The sequence below is a fragment of the Podarcis vaucheri genome, assembly GCF_965113315.1.
Source record: "Podarcis vaucheri genome assembly, chromosome: 6".
NCBI lineage: Eukaryota > Metazoa > Chordata > Lepidosauria > Squamata > Lacertidae > Podarcis > Podarcis vaucheri.
In genome coordinates this window covers 38,263,568-38,282,440 of record NC_138764.1, presented here as the reverse complement: position 1 = coordinate 38,282,440, position 18,873 = coordinate 38,263,568, and the positions used below count along the sequence as shown (strand labels likewise).

The window sequence follows — 18,873 nt, the reverse complement described above, 5'->3', positions numbered from 1 at the left end:
CCACTCTTCTCACTGACTCACTCAGATCATCTTCACTCTAAACTTGTGGCTCCATCTTGCTTTCAGATGCTGCTTGGGTTCTCCTTCAGTGTGGTTCTAGAGCTCCCAGGAATGATCAGGGCATAGATGACAATTTCTGACTGCCCCCAATATGATCTAGGTCATTGAGGGTGTTCTTTTTACATCTTTCCTTCTTCCACATTGCCTGCAGTGCAGGATAAGCCAGAGAAACAGAAGAACTGGCTCTGTGAGCATTGTTTGCTCAAACAATGGAAGGTGTGTCCACATGAAGAAGCTCATTCCAGGCCAGGGGAAGGAAGCAGGGCTGAGCTATTCATTCCTCTCATTGTATCCTACAGATTCTGGAACAAAGAATTAGTCCTCATTTCCACATGATCATGTGCATCATCGTCTTTTATTATTTGCTAAATATTTACAGTTTGCTAAGAAGCATGAAGCTGAACTACAAAGTCATTTTATGTTTTTATTTTATTTTTGTCTTACTCTTTCTCCAAGAAGCTCAGGACAATCTGCACAGCCCACCGTCACACACCCCCTTTAATTTGCACAACCACCTGGTGAAGTTGGTTAGCCTAATAGAGAGTTACTGGCCCAAGATCACCTAGTGAGCTTCATAACTGAGTGGGGATTCGAACTCATCTCCCCCGAGGCCTTGGTCACTACAACAACACTTTCTACCCAATATCACTCATGTGGGGAAGGGCATTTGCAAGAAGTATATTTACTGAGGACAGAATCACATGCTATTGTAGCAAACATATGCTCCCAAACCTATTTTTTGCTGTAATCGCATTAATACAGGGAAGAACAGAAAAAAGTAGGCAAGTGGGATCCTTAACCTTTCCCATGCCCACCGCTCTCCCCTAAAAATGCTTCTAAAAGTTCCCCCCTCCTCCCCCTGAGTTAGGTTTCCTTTCAGTCTCTACCCGATGAAGGAAAATGATCTTGGGTGGACATTGGTGTGATTAAGCACCTCTTCCTTCCTGCTTTCCAACTCTCTCTTGTAACTTACTAAGCCTTGCATTCAGGCATCTTGACAAACAGGTTTGGGAATAAGCATTTGCTGAGATAATATGTAGTTTTGCCTCCAACTGAACAGGTAAGCACTGTGATCAGATCTGCACTGTACATTTGAAGTGCATTTAGCACACATTTAAACTGTACCTTACTCCACACAAAGCTACAACTCCCAGCACCCTGGACAATAATCTATAGTTCTTTGTGGTCAGCCTTGTGCTATAAAAGTGTGCTAAATGTGCTTCAGATTATTCTTTGATTCTGTGTATGGTATGGATGTGATCTAAGAGGTGCTATGCGGGGATTCCCCCCCCCCCCCCCGGCAACAAATAGGGGGAGGATTTACACTGGGGAAAGGGAGAAAAGAATTCCACAAACTTTTTCAGCACGTCATGTTCCCAACTTTCAAAGCGGCCACAGGAGGCTACTGATTAGGTTCCCCCACCCCCACATACATACATACACAATCTTAATCACAGATCTGGTCACAGCTAGTTTGACTCTGAGCGGATAAACCAAGAAGACCACAGTTATTAGTGTGTGGCAGGGTAGAATGATGTTTAGTGTTTGGGGTGGGGTGAGCAAGAATGAGACTTTGCATGATTACCTTTTACTTCTGAGGCTGAATCCTGGACAAAGTGCTAGTTTTTTTGCCAAAAAAATATATCTGTCTATTCATTAACAGAACACTGAATATTAAAATGAGGTTGTTAGTCAATTTCTCATTTATTCTCACTTCTGGACTTGTGTTCAGGGTCATTAAACCATTCGTTTGATATTTTTTTCACATAATAAAACCCAAACTGAACTCACCCATATCATTTCCATTGATGTAGTTAAGAGTGTTTTTGTTTTGCTTTAAGGGATTTTGTTGTTGTTGTTATTGTTTCTAGATCATATGTAGGGTGATAAATGTCAGATAGCCAAAGAAAATAAATTGTGGAATGTAATTAATCTGCACCTTTAACAAAACACACTTTCTTTCTCATTTCCACCTCTTGCTGTGCTTAATGAATAAAGATTAAATGCACATTACTATGAATAGTCAAAGCATTCTAGGTTTTAATCAAAACGTTTTTCCTGCACTCTGTATGCTAATGAATGATCTGATACCTGTAAATGTTAAATGCAGACCATATACTGCCGAGAATTTCATTACATATCAGCAATATTATTATTTTTTAAGGTTAAAAACTTCCATTCATGCTCTCCGGTCCATGCATATACCACATGCATTCCAGCACACAGCTTAGATTGTAAGATCCTCAGAACAGGCTGCTGCTGCTGCTGCTGTTGTTGTTAACTGAAACAATATCATATACATTAGCGCTGCTATGTAAATAATAAATAAACAATAACACTTTCATGGGAACGTCTGTAAATTCCTGCAAACCATGTTAGATTGTGGCTTTTACCTCTCAGAGAAATGTAAAATATCTATATTTCTTCTTATACATTAGAAATAGCTTTGGGGATGCTAGTGTCACTTAACTGTTCAGTTCATTTTTAAGGAATGAAATTCATCTTAATTAGTAAAAACAATAGATGGATAGGCTCCTCTCTCTCTCTCTCTCTCTCTCTCTCTCTCTCTCCTTCGTATTTTTCAGGAGGTAGTTCATTCACTGTGCAGCTTATCAACTGTAGATTATCCCGATAAATGACAAGTTCTTGTCTCCAGCTTTGTAACCTCTTTGTCAGACATCACCTTGTTCGACCAAATAGCTTACTTGATGTGCGGCTGCCCCAATTGTCTGGCACCCTACCATAGCTGGGCTATATGCCAGCTTGAGCTCCACAACTATTTATGGCTTTGTGCATTCAAAGTTCAGCTATGCAAATCACAACTATTAAAAAAAGAAGGCACTGCAGATTTGTTTTTGAGATGTATTATGTGGCTCGCAAGGTCAAATCATTTGTTTTCTCTCCAGTAAAATACAGTTTTGTCAGTAATGATCGAAAAGATCATCACCTTTTTTTTTAAAGCTGAGTCAAATTGAATGTAAACATCTCTTCACTCCTCTGCTAGAAAAAAAAACCTATCATGTGGCACACTTTTAATAGTGCAGAGAGAAGAAAGGGGGCACAGAATACAAGATGGTATGCAAAAGTAACTTTTGTAGTGTATAATTAATAATGAGGACAGGGGAGAACCCTACAAGTTTGGAGAAAATTGTGAACATGGGAGGGTCAATTCTGAAGTATAAATTTTCACCCACCAAACTGGATAAGGACAAGGTAGAAATAAGCATTCTGCAGCAACTTAGGCTGTTAACTTTTTTCTTAGTTGGACTCCTGTGCATTTCACAAATTACTCAGTTAGATTTTCATCCAGGGATTGTCTTGGTAGGGAGATACTGTTGTTACAGGAAAATGTTTACTTGTTAAATTTGTGCTTGTCTTGCAACTGTCAAGAAAAGAAAAGAAAATGGAAGTCAAATAAAAGTCTTGGGTAACAAACAAAAACATGGCAACATAGAGACTCTTTTTCAATCCTACCTGGAGATGCCAGAAATTGAACGCATATGCCTTATCTATAAACCAACCTAACTTGCCATGTTACCTGATAATGGAACAATCCCAGAAATCTTTATAGCTTGGGAGATTTACAATGCCTTATGCAGTTCATGTCTACTTAGAAATAAATCCCACTGTTCATTAGGATTTGCTTCCAGGTAAGTGTGTATAGGATAGCAGCCTACAAATTCACACACAAATTCTTCCTTCCCAGGGCTTAAAGTTAGTTGGTCCTACTGACACCCATGGAGCCATAATTAGCCGGTTGTTATAGGTCTAGCCACCATTTGTGGCAGGCTGTGGGAGTCCAAGGTCTTGCAATAAAAGACAGGCAGACTCCTTTCCTTCACCAGCATTCCCACAATGCATTGCAACTGCTGCTCAAAGTGTGTGGGCAGGCCTTTCAACAGAGCCATGGTCACAAGGTATGTAAGGTACAAGCTGTTTCCCAGACCGTCCTAGTGTCCCTATTTTTCAGTGACACTCCTGGTTTTACAGAAGCCATTCTGGTCCCGAAATGTCCCACTTTTCCTTAGGACATCCCTATTTTCATTGGAGAAATGTTGGAGGGTATGGAGTTATGTGACAAGGAGATAAGTAACTGTACAACCTTTAGAAGACATTTGAAAGCAGCCCTGTATAGGAAAGACTTTTTAAAGCTCAATATTTTATTATGTTTTTATATATGTTGGAAGCCACCCAGCCAGATAGGTAGGGTATAAATAATAAAATTATGATGATGGCGGTGGAATATGAAATGTTGGAGGATATGCACCACACTGGTTTAGCCAGCTTAGTTGTGCTTTGGGAGGCTCAGAAAGAGCTTTCCTTTCTTCTTTCTTTTCTTCTTTAGGTGATGGCGAGGCTCGTAATCCAGCAAAGTTTGGGCAGCCCCAGTGTGACCAACCTTTACTGGTATCTTTACACTGAGACGCTTTTACATCTCCTGTGCCATTGAAGGAATTCTCTTTTCTATTTAAGTTTCTACACCACACCCATCGGCTTGGTAGCCAGACGGCGCCCGAAATGAAAATGTAAACATTGCACAACTGTGAAGAGAGATAAAAGTACACAAGCTCATGGAGACTGCCACTTAGTCTGTGTTTGTCTGTGGCACCTTATTGTTTGCTGTGGGTTGCTGGCTGGAATACAACTGGCTGCTGGAAATCCTAATAGGAGACATTATTTTCAATGCTGGCAGTTCCAAAGAGCTAGCTCCTGGCTCTGCTTATCCATTGTGATTTAAATGACAGCGGGGAACTCAGGTCTGTGTGGTCCATGAGAATAACAGGCACATTCTTTGCATAAAGGGTGAAGGGACCCCTGATGGTTAGGTCCAGTCACGGATGACTCTGGGGCTGCGGCACTCATCTCGCTTTACTGGCCGAGGGAGCCAGCGTACAGCTTCTGGGTCATGTGGCCAGCATGACTAAGCCGCTTCTGGCGAACCTGAGCAGCACACGGAAACACCATTTACCTTCCCGCCGGAGTGGTACCTATTTATCTACTTGCACTTTGACATGCTTTTGAACTGCTAGGTTGACATCTTTGCATTGTTGTTGTTGTTGTTTAGTCGTTTAGTCGTGTCCGACTCTTCGTGACCCCATGGACCAGAGCACGCCAGGCACTTCTGTCCTCCACTGCCTCCCGCAGTTTGATCAAACTCATGCTAGTAGCTTCAAGAACACCATCCAACCATCTCATTCTCTGTCGTCCCCTTCTCCTTGTGCCCTCCATCTTTCCCAACATCAGGGTCTTTTCCAGGGAGTCCTCTCTTCTCATGAGGTGGCCAAAGTATTGGAGCCTCAGCTTCACGATGTGTCCTTCCAGTGAGCACTCAGGGCTGATTTCCTTCAGAATAGAGAGGTTTGATCTTCTTGCAGTCCATGGGACTCTCAAGAGTCTCCTCCAGCACCATAATTCAAAAGCATCAATTCTTCGGCGATCAGCCTTCTTTATGGTCCAGCTCTCACTTCCATACATCACTACTGGGAAAACCATGGCTTTTACTATACGGACCTTTGTTGGCAAGGTGATGTCTCTGCTTTTTAAGATGTTGTCTAGGCTTGCCATCGCCTTTCTCCCAAGGAGCAGGCGTCTTTTAATTTCGTGACTGCTGTCACCATCTGCACTGATCATGGAGCCCAAGAAAGTAAAATCTCTCACTGCCTCCATTTCTTCCCCATCTATTTGCCAGGAGGTGATGGGCCCAGTGGCCATGATCTTCGTTTTTTTGATGTTGAGCTTCAGACCATATTTTGCGCTCTCCTCTTTCACCCTCAATAAAAGGTTCTTTAATTCCTCTTCACTTTCTGCCATCAAGGTTGTGTCATCTGCATATCTGAGGTTGTTGATATTTCTTCCGGCAATCTTAATTCCGGCTTGGGATTCATCCAGCCCAGCCTTTCGCATGATGAATTCTGCATATAAGTTAAATAAGCAGGGAGACAATATACAGCCTTGCCGTACTCCTTTCCCAATTTGGAACCAATCAGTTGTTCCATATCCAGTTCTAACTGTAGCTTCTTGTCCCACATAGAGATTTCGCAGGAGACAGATGAGGTGATCAGGCACTCCCATTTCTTTAAGAACTTGCCATAGTTTGCTGTGGTCAACACAGTCAAAGGCTTTTGCATAGTCAATGAAGCAGAAGTAGATGTCTTTCTGGAACTCTCTAGCTTTCTCCATAATCCAGCGCATGTTTGCAATTTGGTCTCTGGTTCCTCTGCCTCTTCTAAATCCAGCTTGCACTTCTGGGAGTTCTCGGTCCACATACTGCTTGAGCCTTCCTTGTAGAATTTTAAGCATAACCTTGCTAGCATGTGAAATGAGTGAAATTGTGCGGTAGTTGGAGCATTCTTTGGCACTGCCTTTCTTTGGGATTGGGATGTAGACTGATCTTCTCCAATCCTCTGGCCACTGCTGAGTTTTCCAAACTTGCTGGCATATTGAGTGTAGCACCTTAACAGCATCATCTTTTAAAATTTTAAACAGTTCAGCTGGAATACCATCACTTCCACTGGCCTTGTTATTTGCAGTGCTTTCTAAGGCCCATTTGACTTCACTCTCCAGGATGTCTGGCTCAAGGTCAGCAACCACACTACCTGGGGTGTACGAGACATCCATATCTTTCTGGTATAATTCCTCTGTGTATTCTTGCCACCTCTTCTTGATGTCTTCTGCTTCAGTTAGATCTTTACCACTTTTGTCCTTTATTATGGTAATCTTTGTACGAAATGTTCCTTTCATATTTCCGATTTTCTTGAACAGATCTCTGGTTCTTCCCATTCTGTTGCTTTCCTCTATTTCTTTGCATTGCTCGTTTAAGAAGGCCTTCTTGTCTCTCCTTGCTGTTCTTTGGAAATCTGCATTCAATTTCCTGTATCTTTCACTATCTCCCTCGCATTTTGCTTGCCTTCTCTCCTCCGCTATTTGTAAGGCCTCGTTGGACAGCCACTTTGCTTTCTTGCATTTCTTTTTCATTGGGATGGTTTTAGTTGCTGCCTCCTGTATAATGTTGCGAGCCTCCATCCATAGTTCTTCAGGCACTCTGTCCAGCAAATCTAAATCCTTAAACCTGTTCCTCACTTCCACTGTGTATTCATAAGGGATTTGGTTTAGATTGTATCTTACCTGTCCAGTGGTTTTTCCTACTTTCTTCAGTTTAAGCTTGAATTTTGCTATAAGGAGCTGATGATCTGAGCCACAGTCAGCTCCAGGTCTTGTTTTTGCTGACTGTATAGAGCTTCTCCATCTTTGGCTGCAGAGAATATAATCAATCTGATTTCGATGTTGCCCATCTGGGGATGTCCATGTGTAGAGTCGTCTCTTGTGTTGTTGGAAAAGCGTGTTTGTGATGACCAGCTTGTTCTCTTGACAGAACTCTATTAGCCTTTGCCCTGCTTCGTTTTGATCTCCAAGGCCAAACTTGCCAGTTGTTCCTTTTATCTCTTGATTCCCTACTTTAGCATTCCAATCCCCTATAATGAGCAGAACATCCTTCTTTGGTGTCACTTCGATAAGGTTTTGTAAGTCTTCATAGAACTGGTCAATTTCAGTTTCTTCAGCACCAGTAGTTGGTGCATAAACTTGGATTACTGTGATGTTAAAAGGTCTGCCTTGGATTCGTATCGAGATCATTCTATCATTTTTGAGACTGCATCCCAGTACAGCTTTTGCCACTCTTTTGTTGACTATGAGGGCCACTCCATTTCTCTTACGGGTTTCTTGCCCACAGTAGTAGATATGGTAGTCATCCGAACTGAATTCGCCCATTCCCGTCCATTTTAGCTCACTGATGCCCAGGATGTCAATATTTATTCTTGCCATCTCATTTTTGACCACATCCAACTTACCCAGGTTCATGGTTCTTACATTCCAGGTTCCTATGCAATATTTTTCTTTACAGCATTGGACTTTCCTTTCGCTTCCATGCATATCCACAACTGAGCGTCCTTTCGGCTTTGGCCCAGCCGCTTCATCAGCTCTGGATCTACTTGTACTTGTCCTCCGCTCTTCCCCAGTAGCATGTTGGACACCTTCCGACCTGAGGGGCTCATCTTCCAGTGTCATAACTTTTGTATGCCTGTTGTCTTTGTCCATGGAGTTTTCTTGGCAGGGATACTGGAGTGGCTTGCCGATTCCTACTCCAGGTGGATCACGTTTGGTCAAAACTCTCCACTATGACCTGTTCATCTTGGGTGCCCTGCTCGGCGTAGTTCATAGCTTCTCTGAGTTCTTCAAGCCCCTTCGCCATGGCAAGGCAGTGATCCATGAAGGGGGACATCTTTGCATAGGTGCTGCTTATTGTTGTCTGTGTGTGGTTTCGAAGACATTGCTGTTCTCAAACCCAAGCGTAGCAAAGGAGGGTTCCCCCCCCCCGCACAACACATGCACATTTTTAGTTTCTCTATGAATAATATAGAGAAAGCTGCAAAGCTGAATGGTCTTTTGGCACCATCGAGCAATGTTGGTCCAGCCACCAGAAATGACCTAACATCAGCAAATGTGAAAAAGTTCAGCTTGCTTAATGGTTGAGCAAACATTTTGTATGCCAAGGATCCCAGGTTCTGTCTCAGGCCTCCAGACCCTCCTTGTGTCCCTATTTTCCAAGAACAGTCCTGGATTTACAGAAGCCATTCGAGTTTCAAATGTGATTCTGGAATATTTCATTTTCACTTAGGACATCCCTATTTTCATTGGAGAAATGTTGGAGGTTATAGAGTTATGTGACCCCAGAACCAAGGAAATAAGAAACTAGACAAACTTTAGAAGACATCTGAAGGCAGCCCTGTATAGGGAAGGTTTTTTAAAAAAATGTTTAATGTTTTATTATTTTTTTATATATTTAGGAAAATGCCCAGAGTGGCTGGGGCAACCCAGTCAGATGGGCAAGGTATAAATACAACTGTTGTTGTTGAATAGGACATCCCTAATTTCATTGGAGAAATGTTGTAAGGTATTGGAAAGTTCTGCCTCATACATTAGAGATGTACTGTCTGCTAGAGGAGATTATATTGGCCCATGCTGACCAATTGTCAGAACCTATATAAAGCAGCTTCTTAGATGAAAACCAGAAATCACAGAATATTCATTTTTTTGTAATATAAACTAAATAGTTCTGTCTTATGAATTATGGTCTAGTTCTATAGTCCAAAGGGGGGGCACTCTAGGTATTTGTTTGGCCAAACCTAGTTTCCTCTGAAACTTTATCACTGTCACAGGAAAGAGAGAGGAGGTATCTTCATGATTGTCACAAAAGCCTGCCAATTGGCATTCAACATAGTCAACTTCTCCTGGAAATTGAAAAAAACCAGTTGCGTCTGGTTTTGATGCAATTTTCAGTTTATAGAGCTATCCTAAAAGAGGTGGCTTAGACTTTCCATTCAAGGTATATACATCTGTCTTGTGCCTGAGTCGAGCAAAGAGCCTGCAGAATGAATAAAGAAACTTTTCCATTCAGCCCAGGCCAGATTTTATCAGTTCAAAGTGTAGACTTTGGACCTTTATTAATACCTACAAAGCTATGGAACTTACCAACTGTTAAATGACTATCCTTTAGTCAATTCACTTGAAAAGAGCAGCATGTTCAAAGAAACTCCCAGAAAAGATAAACACTTCAAAAAAAATCTGGCCCATAGACATGCTATTTAAAAGCTTTTTGAAAAACATTCCTTTCAATAACATTAGCATTTCGGTTTTCAAGAAGCCTAGATTGAAATTGAATTTCACTTTTTCTGTATAGTATATATATATGTGTGTGTGTGTGTGTGTGTGTGTGTGTGTGTGTGTAAAACAACAACAACAACAACAACAACAACAACAACAACAACAACAACAACAACAACAGAAATTATCTATTCTGCCAAAAAAAGCTTTAACAAATTTATTCTGGCACTCTTCACCATGGAGGCTAGACTTTTTCTAAAAAACGAAACAAAAAATGGAATACAGTTTTAATGTGTAAAGGTTATTCTCAACTCCCCTCTGTGCTATAGTTTTCATATATAACTCAAATAAGGACAACTCGTTATTAAAGAAGCCAGCAGGTGTTCTTCTCTCTGAAACATACTAAATAAAGAACTCTAACTGATTGTGTTGGCTGCATACTCTGGAGGGGGAAAAGAGAAATTAAATAATGAAGGTAGAAACCTTTCAACAGGGACCTTGCTTTGGTAAAAGCAAAAGATTTTGTCGGAGCTAGGAAGTTCAGTAACAAAAATTTGGGCTGAGTTGCTTGGTAGGGGGGATTTTACATTCTTTTGGAAACATGGGTGCTTCTAGATGGGGGCATTTTGAATGCTAGCTTCCCTTTAAGTCAGTGATGGCCAAACCTGGCTCTCCAGCTGTTTTGGGACTACAATTCCCATCATCCCTGACCACTGGTCCTGTTAGCTAGGGATGATGGGAGTTGTAGTCCCAAAACAGCTGAAGGGCCGTTTGGCCATCACTGCTCTAAGTCATGTATATTCAGTGCCATTTCAATGCTTGCCATCTATTCTTGTGGGAAGAGAGACTGTATTTGAGTAGTTTTTCTGTCCCTCCCTCAATCACACCTCCCACTCTCTCTACTATCTTTTCCCATTCTGTACATGCATGCGCCAAAACTGTTGGCCAAAGGCCTTGTGAGTTAAAGCTCTAGACAATGCCATGAATGGGCTTGCACACTTGCTGTATATATGATTGTACAGAATACCACTCAAAGAACAGCAGTCATGGGAAAGTGCAACTTTGCTTTATTTAGATTACTTGAGAGGTTGGAATCATTATTAAACCAGTTCACATCCAGAGTATCAAATCTGTTCTAAACTAGCACTCAGGGAACTGCATCAGTTTCTTTGCAAATTTGTTTCTCCGGTGGGCACGATGATATTTCTTCACCCAGTAGGGGAGCTAATATATATATATATATATATATATATATATATATATATGTATGTATATTTACTTTGGGCTTTGCCATGTCAGTAATAAAAGCCATGTGTACATAAATGTGAAAGAAATTAGGGGAAAGTTCTAATTATGGAGTTGCAGCGAAGCATAATTGAGGCCACTGAGCTCAGTGCTTTTTGGAAAATCATCAAATCTATCCTAGGGTGAAGGTTGCACAAAACTTTCCTTTGGATTCAGAACTAATGACTGACCAGCATGCCATTTGGGATCTGGAAGTAAGCCAGTGAGAGGGAACTCTTTCCCCGGCTCCCGGAGGTTGACCAAACTTCAGTCGCTTCTTTAAAAATTGTGTAAGAGCTTGTGTAAGAGTTTTATTATTTATTTGGTTGGTTGATTGCTTTGTTTGGTTTCAAAATCCTCAGGCTGCCTCTCCAAAGAAAGACTCAAGTCTCAAAGGAGCAAGAATAAAGCCATCCAATAAAACAATTGAAACAAAATCTTCAATGTATTAAAAGCACTGTAACCAATAAAAACAGCCAACACGATAAAACACACAAGAGTAGCTTATTTTCCCAGCTTGCTAGGCCCACTGCTAATATCCTCCCCAGTACTTATTTACCAGGCTTCATCTTTGGCTTCCTTTCACTGCTTGGTTCAGATGTGGCTTTCGAGGGATGCCTTCAGGGAGGATGACTCCTGAATGCAGTTGTGTGCTGCTTTACTGGGCATGAGGAAGTATGTGCTGTGTTCTGCTGGTTGTTTTGGTATTCATAAGTTGACTATTATGATTTTGATCGTATATTTTTTATTTTAAAAATGATAGAGCTTTAAAAATACTTTTATCTCGTTTGGAACCAGTGTGGTGTAGTGGTTAAGAGCGGTAGTCTCGTAATCTGGTGAACCAGGTTCGCTTCCCTGCTCCTCCACATGCAGCTGCTGGGTGACCTTGGGCCAGTCACACTTCTCTGAAGTCTCTAAGCCCCACTCACCTCACAGAGTGTTTGTTGTGGGGGAAGAAGGGAAAGGAGATTGTTAGCCACTTTGAGACTCCTTAGGGTAGTGATAAAGCGGGATATCAATTCCAAACTCTTCTTCTTTGTTTAGGTTTTTTTTAAAAGACATACAGTGTCATGGAAAACATAAAATAGGTCTTACTTCTTCCAGTAGAAGTCCTCACTTCCTTGTTCTCCAAGAATTTTCATCAGGGCTGAATGGAGACCTTACCTTAATGGGTGAATGAGTTGAGGAAGATGGGTGGTTCCTAGGAGGAGTCATGTCCTAAGAAAGGCTTCCTCAACCTCGGCCCTCCAGAGGTTTTTGGCCTACAACTCCCATTATCCCTAGCTAGCAGAACCAGTAGTCAGGGATAATGGGAATTGTAGTCTCAAAAAATCTGGAGGGCCGAGGTTGAGGAAGCCCGTCCTAAGATATGTAGCCCCCTCCCCAACCAGGCTGTGCTGGTTTTTAATGGTTAAGAGCCAACAACGCTCAGTAGGTTAAGCTAGTGTGGCTTTACATTAGTTTATAAATAATACGCAGTAATAATAATGTTAGTGGGCATTTCAGTCCGCTAGCTTTGTTTCTTCCTGCACCGAGGTGATAAAGTGGATTGGGAAAACCTAAATGTCGCTTAGCTTGATTTACAATTCACTTAAATAGAAATATGTAGATTGAAGCTGATTTGCCATTTCCATTAAGCTGATTTTAGTCAGCTTAACTGGCTTGTGGATAGGGTAGCTCTTTATGTTAGTTAGTGTATATTATAGGGAAAAAATAAACAAAACCCACTTTCAAGTCTCCAGGTTAATTCACACCTTTTTTTAGAAACATATATGATCCGGGGGTTTTTCTTTTAGAAGTGGAATTCAACAACATACTATTGCAAAGGTTCTGTCCCCACAAATATTATCAGCTTGAGAGGAATGACCTCCTATCCCTCTCTGTGCATTCTATGGGTTCTCCCCATACCCCCCTCCTCAGGCAATTTCAGGGGGCACACAAGGGAAGGAGGGGGAAGCCCCATTACACAATCAAAAGCTCTTGCACAGGGAGTCCACTGATGGAATTAATTTGGTGAATCCCGCCCCATGCTAACGATTTTACATTAAAAAAATAAAATAAAGAGCAAAGAGCAAACATTAAGTGCCGTTTGGCTCTTCCATCTTCTTCTTAATTGCAGAAAGTCAACCTAAAAATGCTTTAAAACAGACTTTTATATAATCATGTAGCGTATCCATGTCCCCCTTTTATTAGAAATACGTTTTCTGATGCCATTTGAAGATAATTGACAGTTAACATCAAATAGCTAATGAAAAGCTTCCCTTGCCTTGTCAAAGCGGCGCTTTATGAGGCCAAACTCAGCATCCTCTGAAGCTTGTGGAAAGAGCTCTGTTAACTTCAATAGGAGCAGGATTGTGCCAAAGGGCTTATTGGAAAGTGAGTTATGTAAATTGTATACACATTAATAACGAACCTCTTTAAGATAAAATGCAACTCAGCATGCTCGCAATGAAGTCAATAATATGGTGCCAACAGCTCTTCATTCTCATTTAAGACTCACATGATTGCGAACAGGAAGCAACATGAAAAGATCATTTCTATTGTTGTTTGTATAGTACTTTCTGGGTGCAGCAACTTCAGGAAACCTGTGGTGAGCATTGCCATTCCACTTTACAGATGGCAAAACTGAGATGGAAAAATAATAGAATTGTAGAGTTGGAAGGGAACCTGAGGGTCATCTAGTCCAGCGTCCTGCATCGCAGGAATCTCCGCTAAAGCATCCGTGAAAGATGGGCATCCAGCTTCTGATTAAAAATCTCCAAAGAAGGAGAGTCCACCAGTGCTCAGTGAATTCAGTGAAAGTTAAAACATTGGTCTCCAAAAGCTTAATCTTCATTAATTTGGGCAGAGTCAAGAGCTCAGAGGTATAATATGCTCCATCTCATGCTTCCTGAATCTCATGGTGGGTTGCACTGCACAGAAGCTATAGAATAGAATAGAATAGAATAGAATAGAATAGAATAGAATAGAATAGAATATGTCGTATAACCAGTGTTTTTTTCTGGAGGGGACGCAGGGACACACATACCCCTAAACATTTTGTGAATCTATGTTTGGCCTCATTGAGGGGCAGTATTTCAATATGAGTAGGAAAATGAAGAGTACCCCTAAACATTTTTTTTAGAAAGAAAAAAAAGCAGTGCATATAACAGTATAAGCTATAATAAAGTGTTAATTTTTAAGGTTCTACAACCTCGTTTGTGCTGCAAGAGAGTACTTCTTCTCTTTACATCCTTTATTTCCAAAATAGTATTCAAGGCAGCAAGCAAAGCGTTCATCCAAAATGCCATTAAAATTAAAATCAAAAATTCTGAAAGCCTGGATAAAAAAATAAGAAATAGACGGACACTAACACAGCTACCCTTTCCAGAAATATCTGTGTATATTTCATTGTTTTCATCATACCCTATGAATCCTTCACCTCTAGCAGCAGTTAACAAATCGTGTGTGTCTGTGTGTGTGTCTTTGTGTATTTATATAGATCAATAGTAACAACCCCTATGGATATTGAAATACTTCCTCTTCCATTACTAGCGTTTGCTGAAATCATTGCCCCACCAGCATGACCACCCTATTTTATAGGTTAAAGGATGTAATATAGAACATACAGTAAAGTGAATAGGTCACAACCAGAAACACTAATTTACATTCCTTTGATTTAAGGATTTTAAAAACATGCACTAGAATGCGACTTTAAAGCTCTATTTCTGCAAACACTTGATTGTATATTCCATCTGAACAATTGTTTGGGGGTTGTAAAAGTTACTCAGGTGCATTAAAAAAATTGCCGAAAGGGATACTTTGTCTAACTTAGTCAACTTAAAAGATTTGTTCATTTTGACTTAATTTATACTGTGGATTCTTCTTCCGGAGTTCCATGTCCCAGTTTACCAAAAGTCTACACATGAATAGTCTCATTAGCTTCAGTTAAAATAATGAATTGCTTAAGAGTAAATCTGTATATGGTTTCTGAATTTGAGGGCATACAAATTTGCATTAATTTTGTTTGTTTTTATTTAATGCATTTATATATTTGCCTTCCCCATTAATTTTCCGAGGTGACTCACGTTAAAAACATCTCATCGTAAAACAAACTACACCACAGGATCAATCTTAACACATGAAATATAACAATGAACACAAATACAAGCAATAAAAAACAGCTCAAAGAAGAAAGGCATTCTCTTTCAGCCCCTAAAAGAGATTAGCAAAGGAACTAAGCATACTGACTGGGGGTAGTGTTACAACCAAAAGGGATTTGCTTTGACCTCAGTAGCGGCTTACCTAACCTCTGAAGGTGAAGACACCTGGAACATGGATGAAGATCTCAGTGGAAGGGCAGGAAGAGATGGGTGCATGTGATCCCTCGTATACCCTTATACCAAGCCATTCAGGGCTTTAAATACCAGCACTAGCACTTCAAACTAAGTATTGAAAGTCACTGGACCCCAGGATAATACACTGGTGTGAGCTGCCCCTGTTAATAATCTTACCAAGGTATCTTGGAACCAGCTGTGGCTTCCAGACACATTTCGAGCTCATTGTAGTAACCTAACCTGAAGAAAACTACGGTAAATTGTGGATAACTGTGGTGAAGGTATCATTCAAGGGTGCCCTGCAGTTGGTGGGAAATGCCTTGGTTCACATGTGCAACCTGAGCATCCAGAAACAGGGCTGGTTATAAATGCATATGTAAGCTACAATCTTGGTCCTCCAAAGAATCATAGGTTGAAAGGGTCCATGAGGATCATGTCATCCAACCCCTTAAAATGCAGGTATTGCCATCCTTTGCATCCTGGCAGGGTGGGACATGACATGGAAATTGTACACTGACTGCAAAAGAGCAACAAAATTCTTATAAAAGTGCATAAGGACTATTTTAAAAATGGAGAACACAAGGAGCCTGTCATCCCTGATCATTGGCCATGGGGGCTGGGGCATTGGAGTCCAACAGTATCTGAAAGGCTACGTATATGTTTCCCAAACCTGAACTAGGAGATAGTAACACCAGAAGCTACCAAGTCAGACTACTGGTCTATCAAGCTTGATTGATACTGGCAGTGACTCTCCAGGACTGAGCCTGGAGACTTGTTCGTGCAAAGCATGTGGTCTTTCACTGACCAGAAACAAATACAGTCATACCTCGGAAGTCGAAAGGAATCCGTTCTGGAAGTCTGTTCAACTTCCAAAACGTTCAGAAACCAAAACATGGCTTCCGGTTGGCTGCAGAAGCATCCTGCAGCCAATCAGAAGCCGTGGAAGCCACACCAGATGTTTGGCTTCCAAAAATCGTTCAAAAACCAGAACACTCACTCCTGGGTTTCGATCATTCGGGAGCAGATTTGTTCGGAAGCCAAGGCATTCAGGATCCAAGGGACAACTGTAAACTATTCTGCAGCTCTAACTACTGGGGGTCTTCTAGACAGTGAACAACAAATTTCAAATCCTATTATGCCAAACCAACACAACTTTTGACACATTAAACTTTAAAAAGTTTGCAGTCATTCCTATAAGTAGCCCACTTGTTTGGTTAGTGAGCTGTATTTAGTTTGGCAGGTTGCTTGTTGTACGGGCTTTATATTATGCGCCACTGTTTGAAGGGGAAAACAGAAAGAAAGAATGTGCGTATGATTAAATGTTTATTAAAATTAAAATATTCAAGTTTTAATTATACTTAATTGTATATAATTAAAATAGGAGGATTAGGGAAATTAATAAACATTTCCGGGTTTTCGGCGTTCAAAAGCTGAAACGTGCATCAGTGGAGACGTTTGACAACCAAGGTTCCACTGTATTTGGAAGCCTGACTGAACATGGTTAAGATGCACATGGTTGTATCATAAAGTAATTGAGCAAGCTCCAAATTATATATTTTCAAGGAAAGAAATATTTTAAAGTATATCATTTAAAACCTTGAAAATGAAGGGTGCTACTCCCCCCTTAAGGAAACTTGCTACACATTTTTGTTTCATTTTTGGCATTATATCAGATAGATTCCAGCATAACACAATTGGTTTACGTTATCCTTAGAATGAGGAAATAGTGGCAAAAAATGTATAAAACATAGCGCTTGTGTTTATGAAAGAAACATCCATAAAGGAAGAAACATTTTCTAACTTTTCTCATTAGCCCGATGAGAACTGCATCTTTAATCAAACAAAATGCAATGGCTTTCTAATTTTGTTTAAAGTGTTGCAGTACTTACACAAGCCAGATCAGGTTATTGTAAATCTAGAGCAAATTAGAATCATTGGCCTCTGCTGATGCATTCAAGGGTACTATGTAAATCATAAATTTAATGGCATACTAAGACACACATCTGTTTCTATTTTGCAGAAGTTAATAATCTAACTACAGGGCATTTAAACATGACTTTCATCAACTGGAACATTGGAAAAAATAGAGGCTTTTCTATGAGTTGTGCTTAGCTGCATTTCACCCAAAATATGCCGACAGACTCCATATCTCAGTAGTTAGCCACCATATATTAGCTGATTTTTCTCACTGTTTGCATTTCAGCTGTGCCTTGCTTCTTTAGCTAACATCTGCTGGAGACAGTACAGCACCACTAACTGAACTTGCAAATGTCTGTGGCACACTTATGCCCCCCCCGCCCCCCGCTTCAAAATGTGTTGTTCATGATAGATTAGAAGAAAATGTTAAGCATTTCCTAAGAAATATATAAACATCGTATGGCATAACCATTGTGAAATTTGTGTGGTTTTAATTCATTTCTATAAACAAAGCTGCTCCAAAACACTTCAATGTAATAGTAGTGGAAGTCCATTAGCAAAGAAGAAATGCTTTATGGCTACCGCAAATGAGTGAACTATTATGCTCTTAAGTAAACACAATTGATACACTCATATTATTCAGAGCAAAGGTAAACTAAGATATGTTCACCACTGGTTGGGTTCAAGTATAATGTACAGCAAAGCAGCAACAACCATAGCTCGTTGTCTTAACATTGGTTAAGATCCCATGTGTGTCATGGCTTCACTTGCTAAACTGTATGGTTCAATGGCAGATATAGGATGACATTCGTAAAAAAAATACTGCTTATTAATTTGCTGGCAGAAATGCTGGGAAAGTGGATTAGCTGCCTTCACTGTGATTAACACAAGCCATGGTTTGCAAAATAGTTCCCAGAACTGCTAGTTTCTGACTCCACATAAATACCACAATTTTATATTTCTGTAGCCTTGAGTAATGCTTGGAGTTAGGATTTTAAAAAAATAATTTATTCCTTTTTCTTCAGCATTTCTATCCTGACTTTCTTTAGAATTGTTTTTATTTACTAAAGGCACGACACAGATAATTATGAAGGGATCACATATGCACACAGTTTCATCAATATATGGTCAAACTAAAAGCAGTTTTTAAAAGCCAGTTGGAAAAAGTCCATCCTAGGCACCCACCAAAAAATGAGCAGCAATGAGGCCCAATGATTTCCATTGGGAAGATGTTTCATTGTCAGAGTGCCACACAGGAGAGGCCCTGCCCCGTATTATTATTATTAATTTATGCACAGCTTAATGCCAAAATAGCCTTCTAAGCCCTTTTATGAAATATAAACAACAGTTACGCCAACATGAAGTGATAAAATCCAATATTAAAATCCATAACAAAACCATCCTATTAATATATACATGCATGACAATATGTACATGCATAGTTAAAACAGAACCAATCCCATTAAAACAACACAGCAATTATAACAGGAGACTCAGGCCAAGAGATCAAAGGGAATGCTTGTATAACAGGTACATCTTCAAAAGCGGTGGAATGGCAAGACAGATAGTGACTCTTCTATTTCAGTAGGAAATGCATTCCTTAACACCAGTGCTAGTAATGAAAATGCCTGCCATT

The 18,873-nt window shown here is 40.3% G+C and overlaps 1 protein-coding gene and 1 long non-coding RNA gene across 2 annotated transcripts in view; one reads left to right on the top strand and one right to left on the bottom strand.

The window, feature by feature from the left end:
- LOC309535252 overlaps positions 1–2,866 on the bottom strand; it is a 55,058-nt gene extending 52,192 nt beyond the window's left edge. The window contains exon 1 of the long non-coding RNA XR_014221151.1: positions 2,662–2,866. This is a non-coding gene — a long non-coding RNA (uncharacterized lncRNA). The remainder of the gene's footprint in view (positions 1–2,661) is intronic.
- ADGRL2 (adhesion G protein-coupled receptor L2) overlaps positions 1–18,873 on the top strand; it is a 246,900-nt gene that overhangs the window by 3,118 nt on the left and 224,909 nt on the right. The gene's annotated exons all lie outside the window — the stretch shown is intronic.